Raw genomic sequence first — 11,572 nt, 5'->3', positions numbered from 1 at the left:
AAGATAATTTAGTATTACATTGCTCAAGGTGCGGGGCTAATTACCATTATTCATGCTTAAATTTCACCTTAGAGGAGTACAAAGCCTTGTCAACCGACTGTAAAGCTAACTGGGTATGCGTCCTCTGCCACACCAAGGAACGTAAGGGGATGTGATAATTCTGATACGCCAGTGCGCACGGCACAGTCTATAATACATCAAGATGATTTCGTCACACAGCGCACTAAAGCCCGCAGCAAGGCTAACTGCTCGTGCCTTACAGCAAGTAGTATTCGTGACATCATTCGCGAAGAGCTTCTAACATCTTATATGCTTCAATTTATGCCTCAATTATTAGATATCCAGAAAACGGTATAGTCTCTTGAAGCTTCGATATCGTTCTTTAATAATGAGCTGGAAAAAGTTAAAGAAGTACAGAAAGCGCAGTCCTTAGTGGTGGAAGGCTTGAAAAAAGAAAATGAAACACTACTTGAAAACTACAACTTGGTTTCATCGCGGCTCTCTCGGTTGGACCAGCAGTTGAGGTCAACCAATATCGAACTACAATGCGAACAGCAAGGCGAAAGAACTTCAATATAGATGTGTGGGTGCGCGATGGACGTATCTTCATGCGCAGGAACGAGGAGTCTAATTATATTATTTGATATTGTGAACAGCTTTGTTGACTGTGATAAATTGACCTCTAAAATATCATACTGTACACCGTCAACCCGCACGAGGCACACGAATCTACTATATGAACCACTACACTATACAAACTATTCCAAAAACACTTTCATATCACGGGCAATACATACTTACAACACAACCTTCAGTCACGTAGATCTTTTCAGCATAAATAAATCTAAATTCAAATCAGAACTCATAGCTACTTTCAATGATACATCTAAGTAACTGATGCACTAACATAATATATTAATATGTTTATTTATTTTACCACATATACTATACATATTTATGTATTACCTTTTATGTATATATTTAGTAACAGTTTTTTTTTATGTAATGAAACGACCTATATAATCTCAAGATAAATCTCATTTTTGTTTAGTAGGTATCGCACCATGTTGAAATTATTCGGAAACCGTAAAATATTAGTAGTTATTTATCTAATCTGTAATATGCTGTTGGTTTTCTTAATAAAATAAAATAAATATTCATATTAAAAGTATACATCAATCAATTGTCATAATAACGCTATGCTTGCCATAATTATTACTTACTAAAGGGCACTACATCTAGAATCTTAATTTATGTTACCAAAATGTAAGGGGGCTCAGAACTAAAACTGTCGAGCTATTTAATAGCATAGTGTGTTGCTACTATGACATATTAGTTCTCACAGAGACTTGGCTGAATAACAGTGTGTCCGATGGCGAAATTTTCGACGATCGTTATAATGTGTATAGGCGAGATCGCGAGAGTCGTGGCTTTCATTCTAAGAAGGAAGGCGGTGGTGTTTTGATTGCAGTCTCCAAGCGCTTAAAATCCTTTCGTTTATTTGAGCTTGAATCGGATTGCGAGGACCTTTGGATTAAACTTGAAGTACGAGATAAAAATAACTGTCCTGTAGATTTACTTATTTGTGGTGTTTATCTTCCGCCGCCGGTTCAAGTTCATACACTCGACACGTTTTTCATCAATAGTAATCACATCTTAGAAAATCATTCTAGTGACGCTCTCATCTTAGGTGACTTGTAACTTAAGTGGCATAATCTGGGAGAAAAGTAATTCTCTTGCTCTAACTCCGCAATTCTCTAACAGTTCGCTTCAAAATAAGCTTAAAGACTTCATATCCCTGAACAATCTCAGTCAATACAACTCATGTCTTAACTATAAGGGTAAAACACTGGATTTATTACTGAGCTCCATACCTTTATCACAACTAACATGCCCAAAGCCTTTAATTGCAATAGATCCGCTACATCCTCCTGTTGAATTCTATATCTCTCTCACTAGCGTAGAAAACCTATCCGCGAGCCGCGACTTTAAATTTCGTTTTTACAAAGCGGATTACGCGAAGTATTTTAATGAAATAAATAATGTTAATTGGAATGCTAAGCTTAAGCATTGTTGTACAGTTGATGACATGGTAGAAGTATTCTATAGTACTCTGAGATTTCTGATATGTAAATATAAGCAGCAGTAAGTATCCCTTATGGTTCTCCACTGCACTAATAAGATCTATAAAGGAAAAATATAAATACAGAATAAAATATCGAAAATATAATAACCCTAGAGATCTAGTTACGTTTGAAATGTTACGTGAACGTTGTGATCATCTTCATAAAACCAATTACGGAGTACTTGTACTTACTTGAGTTACTTGAAGAACTTAGAATGTTCCCTGTCATCTAATCCCAAGTTATTCTGGAACTTTGTTAAATCTAAGAGAGGAGGAAAGACTAATTTTCCCGCCCAAATTACTCTAAATGACAGCACCGCAAGAAATGGACCTGAAATTTGTGATCTCTTTGCCACTCAGTTCTCATCAGTTTACAACAGAGACCAATTACCTACTTTTGTTGAGCCTAATACACCTCTCACCTCAAATTTTTTGGCGTCAATATCTGTTACTAAGAATCAGGTTTACAGAGTATTAAAAAGACTTGACTCTGGTAAGGGCGCCGGATCGGATGAAATACCGTCCATTTTTGCAGTAAAATGTGCCAGTGGTTTGGCTTGGCCACTCTCCATTATCTTCAACAAATCCTTGGAAACTGGTGTATTCCCAACGACATGGAAAACGTCTCTAATCCTGCCATTATATAAAAGTGGTGATGCTACAAGAGCAACAAATTATAGACCCATTTCTCTCATACCCATTTTTGCTAAAGTTTTCGAAAAGCTAGTTTATCCTACACATATCTGGCACTTCAAACAGTTGATTGTCCTAGAACAACATGGTTTTGTAAAGTCTAGGTCCACCGTATCTAATCTGTTTTCTTTTGTCGAAGACGTTATTGGGAAAGTGGACCATGGCGGCTGTACCGACGCTATATATACTGACTTCAGCAAGGCTTTTGACAGAGTACATCACGAGTCCCTTCTGTAGAAACTTTCGTCCTGTGGGTTGTCCGATATTCTGTTAAACTGGTTTAGGTCATACTTAGTGGATCGAAAATCTAAAGTTGTTATAGCCGGGCATTCCTCTAAATGTTTTACAGCCGTGTCTGGGGTACCACAGGGCTCTCATCTTGGGCCCTTGCTCTTCAATATATTTATAAATTATATTGGAACTTGCTTTCAAAATTCTAAATTTTATATGTTTGCGGATGACTTAAAATTTTTCAGACCAGTCAACTCGTCTGATGACTGTGTTTTGTTGCAGAGAGATTTGGATAGATTGAGCAGATGGTGGTATAAATGGCATGTCCCGAAATAATCAGAAATGTTATGTTATAAGCTTCACGAGAAAGAAAACAAAAATACCCAGGTCACACTACCTCAACTGCGCACCGTTGACTGAGGTCGATCATATTTGCGATTTGGGAGTCACCCTTGACTGAAAGCTGAGATTCAATGTACATATTGACAACATTGTAAAGAGAAGCTTCAAGACTCTTGGGTTTGTCATAAGAAGCATCAGGGAGCTTAAGTTACCCAGTACTAAAATATTATTATACAACTGTTTAGTGCGTAGCTCTCTGGACTATTGCAGTGTCGTATGGAACCCTCACTACGATGTTTTCAATAAGCGCTTGGTACAAAAGAGATTTTCATGGCACCTATCTTATTCGTGTAATTTGGCCAAGAAACTCCCAAACTATAAAGATCGTTTGCGATGCTTCGGTTTAGTTTCGTTAAATAACCGCAGAAAAATGCATGATGCTGTATTTTTGTATAAACTGGTCAACAGCACAATCGACAGTCCTTACCTAATTTCAAAATTAAACATTTTTGTTCAAAGAAGACTGCCCAGGTCCAAGAAATACACCCCATTTATAATGAGTCCAGTGCGGTCTAATCTGGGCCTCAATTCTCCTTTGAACAGAACTACAAGAACTTACAACGCTGTTCATAACTGCACTGTTAATGGACATGATAATTATATTAAGGGTGGCCAAGCTATTGATATCTTCTATGATCACCTTCATAGCTACAAAAGAAAAATACAGCACTCTGTTATGTCCTCACACTCTGTTACATACCAGCTTTCGCTAATATGTGTAATATGTCTAATTTTGCAATTGTAATCGTTTTAGATCTAATGTATTAACAATGATTTATTTGATGAGCTCTTTTTCCATAGGACTTTAATTTATTTTAATTTAAATTTAATTTCTCATAGTTTTAATTAATTTAAAATTTTGAAATACAATTTTTTTTAATATTTATTGCTTATTAATTTTGCTAAAACTCTGTTTGTGTTCGTTTGTTAATTGTTCTCGATTTGCACCTATAATTGGGGTGTCACTTAAATTGTTATATCTGTGTTAGTTCTTAAAGAATTGTATTGGTGTTCACCCTGTTGGAGCAATAAAGAAATAAATAAAATTATGTTTTATCAATTTAATGATTTACACTGATAATTAACCAGTTTCAGCTAGAAATGCAACCACTGAATTTTGTAATCACAACTGTGTAAAAAAATCAGGTGTTTCCAGAATGATACAATATACCTTCAAAAAAACCATCAATTCAACAAAGATTCTTAGTGGTGTGACTAAATCTGACAGAATAAGGAATAGAATCGAATATAAACTCAATATGTGTAAAATTAGGGGATTTACCAGGCAGATGAAGCATCGGAACTGCCAATGTGCTTAGCTGTTGATTACGATTTCTGTGTCTGTCAGAAAAGTGTATATATGACAAATTCTCTTCTTCTTATAATATTCAAAATCAGATGTTTCAGGGTTTCCACCAACAAGACTGACCCAAGTTTTAAACTGCTCAGGAAATTTGACAGCATCTGGGAAATGATGCATTGGAATCTCTGAAAATAATAAATAACATTATTAAATAACTTGAGTGACTATTAAAGCCATCAGACAAATTGTGATAACCTAGTGCTATGACCATTGGGCTAGTATTAGATTTTGGACTCATATATTGACTTTCTCTTGATAAAAACGGTGTCAGAAGCCAGCACAGCGTCAATTATTATTAACTGTGTTAAACCATATAAGTCAGGGGGAGTCTGAAGTCTGACATAAGGTGATTTGAGGAATTGGTGTTTAATCTTTGGGGCAAAGAAAACCGGTATGTTTATAGTAGTTTTAACCATGATTGCCAATTCAATCCACGGACCGGTAGTAGAACCTGAGAGTAGAACCAACCTTATATGATACTTTATTTATCACTAAATTAGTCAATAAACTATACTGTTAAGATTTAAGAGAATAATTTACTTAACACGGAGCGCACAACCGAAAGCATAACGTCTCGGCATTACACCAAAGTTCATAAATTCCACAAACAAAAGTGTCTCTATCACAAAAAGTAGAAATTCACAGAATAAGGAGATTTTTGGAGTGAATTCGCAACAGCAAGGCGGAGGAACACAAGGCTCGACTCGACGCACTTACATTTCGATTTCAATACCAAAAATATGCAAAATGGAACACGAGAGCTACATACATGCGCCAACGCTAGAAGTAGCCGCCAATCGCCATTTTATGACAAGTGGGCAGGTTTCAGAGCGAGTGACAGCTGACAAAGCTTTAATTTTGGGGCCAACTAACAGATGGCACTACAGTTCTCTGAAAACGTCACTTTAAGGCGACTGTCCCACCCCTGGGTCAGTATTATTTAACAGCCCAACGGGAACATTATTGTAATTAATATATTTGAAAAAAAAAGAGAAGAAAGATTTTTTAAAGAAATCATAAGATCATATTACAACATGTCCACTGTAGTAAAAATAATACAAATAATTCAATTAGAATAATTTATTTTGACACGTTTAGCAAAGTAGTCACAATTTCTCGTACAACTATTATTACAACTCGTATTACTGCTTGTGGCGGTGACATGGAATGAGTCCTCCCCTTCCCTAAAATATGGTGTAAGGAGGCGATGGCTGCCCCATGAGTGTGATGTTCGTGAACGGGCAGTAGCGCCCGTGATGGCGTGTATGATGGCAGGATGGTCCTGTTACCGGAAGCTCTGCGTTAGATTCTTAAAAGTTATTATTTTTTTTTTATAATCGCAAAATACCTCTATTTATTTATTTACGGCGTGTGAGGATGATGCAGCTACTATTAATAACTTTCGTTTTGTATTAATTTACATTTACTTTTTGACTTACTCGTGTAAGGCATTGACTATTTTACGTTTAAGTATTTTTGTTGCATCACTTTACATACTATGTATATTGTAATTGAAATTATTTGTTAAATCGTTTAACAAACAATTTCAAAATGTACATGTTGACCTTTAAGAGTGGTTTAGAGACTGAGCGTTTGGCGATTAAATAAAACAACTGCTTGACTGTGAGGAATATGTGGAAGATATATGATTTATTAAAAAGTTACATGATATATATACAAAATCCTTAAAACTAGTTACCCAATCACAATTGTTACTTAAAAATATTTACAAGTTCAGAAAATACACACCAATACTAAAGCTTACATTTCAACCAATAATAAAACGTTTCATTCAATAAGAATTGAGAATAATATTATGTGTTCTATCTCGCTCTAAAACTAATGCTATCGCAGTTTGTGTAAACTCGCGTCGAACCTCGATCATACGAAGTCAATGAGCATTCCGCACCTACTCTGTTGCTCATTGATTAGAATTTAATGAATAGCGATCGACCCCCGAGTCGATTCATGTCTCGGCCCCCGCGCCGAGCAGACTACTACACGCGCCTGTGCCCGCTACGCCGCCACGCTACGCCCAGTGCTACGCTACGCAGCTCCGCTACGTGTGGTACGAGGTATACTACGCCAAGTTCGACTGGTTACGTCGAATTCGTTCCGGCCCGCAGCTTGTTTACAGCAATTTTTATTGTAGTAAGTGAGTTGCGTGTCATCGCGGTTGAGCTGAAGGATACCTAACGGTGACAACTAACTTGGCTAACGTTGACCCAGTGCGTTTCTCAGGCCTCCTGACCTGAGGGAAACCGGACGACCCGATCCCATTGCACTTGGGCTTTCCCAAGGGTGACGGTTCGCGGCTATAACCATTAGGGATAGCCGCGCCACTTCCAACCCCCGTTGCTCCCTGCCCTCGGCGGGGAGGCTTCATCAGTATGGCTCCATCAGCGAACCTTCGCAACGCCCTTATAGTCCAGATTGCGGCTTTGGTTAAAGCCACAAATATCCAATTCGACCAGTCTCTATTCGATAGCGTCTCCTCCGTGGTCAACACTCCAAGTCGGCCCCTTGCTGACTCTCCCGCGTCCCCCGATGAGCCCTCCGCTCACAAATCTACTTCCGAGGACATGGAGTTCTCCGACTCCGCCTCCTGCGGCTGAAAGCGGCCAGTCCAGTCCTCCTCTGAGGACTCTAACAACGGAACTGTCACTGGCTCCGTTGTCAACACCTCCCGATGTCCCTCTGGAGAACCTTTCCAACTGGTTCAATCCAGGAAGAAGCGCCAGTCCAAGCGCTCAGCCACCACCTCGGATAACGTACTCTCCGCGGCAACCCCTGTCCCTCTAATGTCTCTCGACATTAGCTTGCCCGAGGTCTCTGTCACCTCATCTATGAAGCCAGCCACGCGCTGCACGCCTGTCCTCCCTGCAAATAAGCCCCCACCGCCTATCTTCATCCGAGACAAGGCAAAGTGGACTTATGTTGCACAGCTCTGCGCCGACAAAAAGGTGCAATACACCCGTGCTACCAACACGGGTGAAGCCATCCGCGTAGTCGTCCCGACTACGGAGGACTTCCGAGTCCTCACTCGCCTCCTCACTCATAAGAGTGTTGCTTACCACACTTATGCGCTCCCGGAAGAGCGCAAAGTGAAAGCCATTCTACGTGGCGTCCCTTATGAGCTCCCCAGTAAGGTCATCCTGGAGGACCTGACCAAGCAAGGGTTCAAGGCCGAGGCTGTACACGAAATGTACAGCCGATCCGGCAGGAAATACCCACTGGCTCTGGTTATCCTCACCAATCTCCCCGAGTCGAGCGAAATCTTCAAGAGAGAGCTCATCGTATGTGGGCTCTCAAACATCCGAGTAGAAGCTCCACACAGACGGGGCTTCCCAGGGCAGTGCCATCGCTGCCAGCTTTATGGCCACGCAGCTGCAAACTGCTCAGCCCCGCCTAGGTGCGTCAAGTGCCTAGAGCCTCACACAACCAAGGAGTGCGAGCGCACCCGCGATGCGGAGACTCCTCCCGCTTGCGTCCTTTGTGGGCAGGAAGGACATCCCGCGAACTACCGCGGATGTCCCCGCGCCCCTCGTCCCTCAACAACGAAGTCTGCTAAGAAGCAGTCTTCAAAACCAGGGCCACCTCCGGCCACTGGCGCAAACTTCCCTCAACTGAGGAACAGGACAACCGGGCCTTTAATCTCCACTTCTTGGAGACAAGCAGCCCCGGTCTCCCAGACATCTAATGTCAATTCCCGCCCCGTGCAAGTCACCCCGAGTGGCCGCAGATGGGCAACACCTCCTCAACCAGACTCAGGAGTGCATAACCCCCTGAGTTTCTTGACGAATGGAGAATTCGACATTAAAGAATTCAACATTCTCGCCAACAAATTCAAATCAGCTAGGTCTCCACATGAGCGCCTTATGGCGATGATAGAGCACCAAGACCTGGTGAATTCTATGTACTAATGTCCCAATCGCGTAACGCTTCATCACAGAACATGGGGCGAGTGAAGCCTCAGGGCGTATCACTTGTCTCATTCAATACGCGCGGCCTGCGCACCAACCTCCCAGAGATTAAGGAATTTGGTCGCAATAAGGACATCGACCTATTGCTTATCCAAGAAACATTCCTTTAACCCGACGCTTCAAAGGGATTATCGATCCCTTCCTACTCTCTTGTACACAATGGCAGAGCCGACGACCGTCGTGGCGGAGGCACAGCCATTTACTACAAGAGATCCCTTCACTGCTCGCAAATCGCTACTCCAGTGCTTACCAACATGGAAGCAACCGTTTGTCAGTTGGGCATGTCAGGACATCCGTCTCTGATCATAGCCTCAATCTACCTCCCTACTCTCAAGATCCCTCTCCAGAGCGACCTTGAGACTCTTCTCTCACTAGGTGACTCAGTCATCTTGTTTGAAGATTTCAACTCCAAACACACTGACTGGAAGTGCCTATCCACAAACGGGAATGGCATCAAGCTTCGCCGTCTAATTAGGTCTATGGACTTAGACGTCCTAAGTCCCACCTCTCCAACACACTACCCGGATAACGTAGCACACTCTCCCGATATTTTAGACATCGCCTTGGTCAAGGGTGTCGCTCTTAATTTAAGGGCGATCGAACCACTCGATGACCTGGGCTCCGACCATCGTCCAGTCTCCGTCAAGCTCGGGCCCCACGCCCCCACCCGTGCCACCACTCACCCTAAAACCCTCACCAACTGGGAGGGTTATAAGGAGTCTCTTGCATCAACTTTTGATGCCCCCAATTCACCATATGCAATCTCGTCCAACTATTTCGATAGTACGGATAAGATTGACATCACGGTAAAAGCACTTACTCAAACAGTGCAGTCCGCTCTCCATGATAACGAGCGGGTGGTTAAGGTTAACAACCATAAGCTCCCACTCGATGTCATGAACCTCATTAGAGCCAAGAATGCAGCTCTCAGAAGAGCCGCCAAGTACCCAACGCCCAACTATAGGTCACGCGCTAACTTCCTCCAGAGCCAAGTTAGGTTACGTCTCTCCGAATTGAGGAATTCCAACTAGGATTCACTGATGGAGAACATTTCCCCTTCACACCAGGCGTATTACAAAGTGGCGATAGCCCTTCGTACTGACGCAATATTCCACACTCCGCCTTTGATACGCCCCGACGGCAGTACAGCTTTCGAGGACAGGTATAAAGCGGAGTGTTTTGCTGAAAGCATTGCTTCACAATGCTCACCCAGCACTTCTTCTTTTGAACCCCTCCACGTAGCGTCGGTGGAGAATGAGGTCAGCCGCCTGAATTCAATGCCTCTCACCGACGATCCCATTCCAACTACTGTAGAGGAGGTTAAATCCATCATCCGTGGATTAAAACCTCGCAAAGCTCCAGGAGCCGACGGTATTTCCAACCTGGCGCTCAAACACTTCCCCGAGCAGGTGATCTTCTTTCTTGTCCTCCTCTTCAACGCCTGCCTCGACCACTGCTTCTTTCCAACCGCTTGGAAAGAGGCCATAGTTATAGGGATCCCTAAACCAGGAAAACCCCTCAATATCCCCTCCAACCATCGCCCCATCAGCCTCCTCAAGGCTATGGGGAAAGTCTTTGAACGGGTTATTCTGTTCCGTATCAGAAAGCATCTCTTTCCAACGGACGGCCCTCCCTTAATAATACATCAACAATTCGGCTTTCGTGCTAAACACTCTTGTCCTCAGTAAGTCCACCGCATTGTAGAGTACATCTACAGCGGGTTCTATCCCAAACGTAAGAAGACAATCGCTGTCTTCTTCGACGTCGCCAAGGCTTTTGACAAAGTCTGGCACAAGGCCTAATATATAAACTCCACGCTCTAGGCCTCCCATCCCGATTAGTCCGCATAGTGGCTTCTTATCTTCACAAACGTACCTTTCGTTTCAGACACGAAGGTGTCCTCTCCTCCCCTCGCCTGCTCACGGCTGGGGTACCACAGGGCTCAGTGCTCTCACCACTTCTATACATATCGTATACCAACGATATTCCCATCCCTAGAAATGGAGTCCAACTCTCTCTCTTCGCTGACGATACCGCTCTCTACGTCCAGTCCCAACAGATATCTTCAGTCCTCTCCAGGCTCCAACGCTCAGTTAATGAGCTAGGTGACTGGTTTAGGAAATGGCGTATTGAGGTCAACCCGGAAAAAAGCTCCGCAGTCCGTTTTGATTTTAAGCGCAGACGCTTCTGCCGGGACCGACCCATTCATCTATTAGGCTCCCCTATCCCCTTCAGGTCCACAGCCAAGTACTTGGGTGTGACCCTCGACTCCCAACTCACCTTCAGGCCTCACGTCCAGAAGGTGACCGGAACCGCCCGCTTCTATCTGTACCGCCTAAACAGTATGTTAGGTAGGCACAGTAAAATGTCTTTTAGGAACAAGCGAACACTCTTCAAGGTTTGCATTCGACCGGTTATGACTTACGCCGCTCCAGTTTTCGCTCATGCGAAACCCAATATTATAGATAAACTCCAATCCATTTTCTGCCGTAAGGCTGTCAATGCCCACTGGTGCGTTAGAAACGCAGACCTTCACCGGGACTTAGAGCTCCCCACCTAAAGTGCTTGTCCGAAACTTTCTTTAAGTCCTCAGACAATCACCCAAATCCCCTGATTAAGGAGGCAGCGGATTATACCGCCCCCCCCCCCCCCTCCTTCACGTTATCAAGTCAAGAGGCCCAGACACGCCCTCTCCGATCCCCCTAACAAACTCTCGTCTGACCTGGAACGCCTCTTGGCATCCGGGGACAATCAGACGCATTTAGACTCACCTCT

The sequence above is a fragment of the Leptidea sinapis genome, chromosome 1 (assembly GCF_905404315.1).
Source record: "Leptidea sinapis chromosome 1, ilLepSina1.1, whole genome shotgun sequence".
Classification (NCBI taxonomy): domain Eukaryota; kingdom Metazoa; phylum Arthropoda; class Insecta; order Lepidoptera; family Pieridae; genus Leptidea; species Leptidea sinapis.
Note: the sequence above shows the minus strand (reverse complement) of the source record.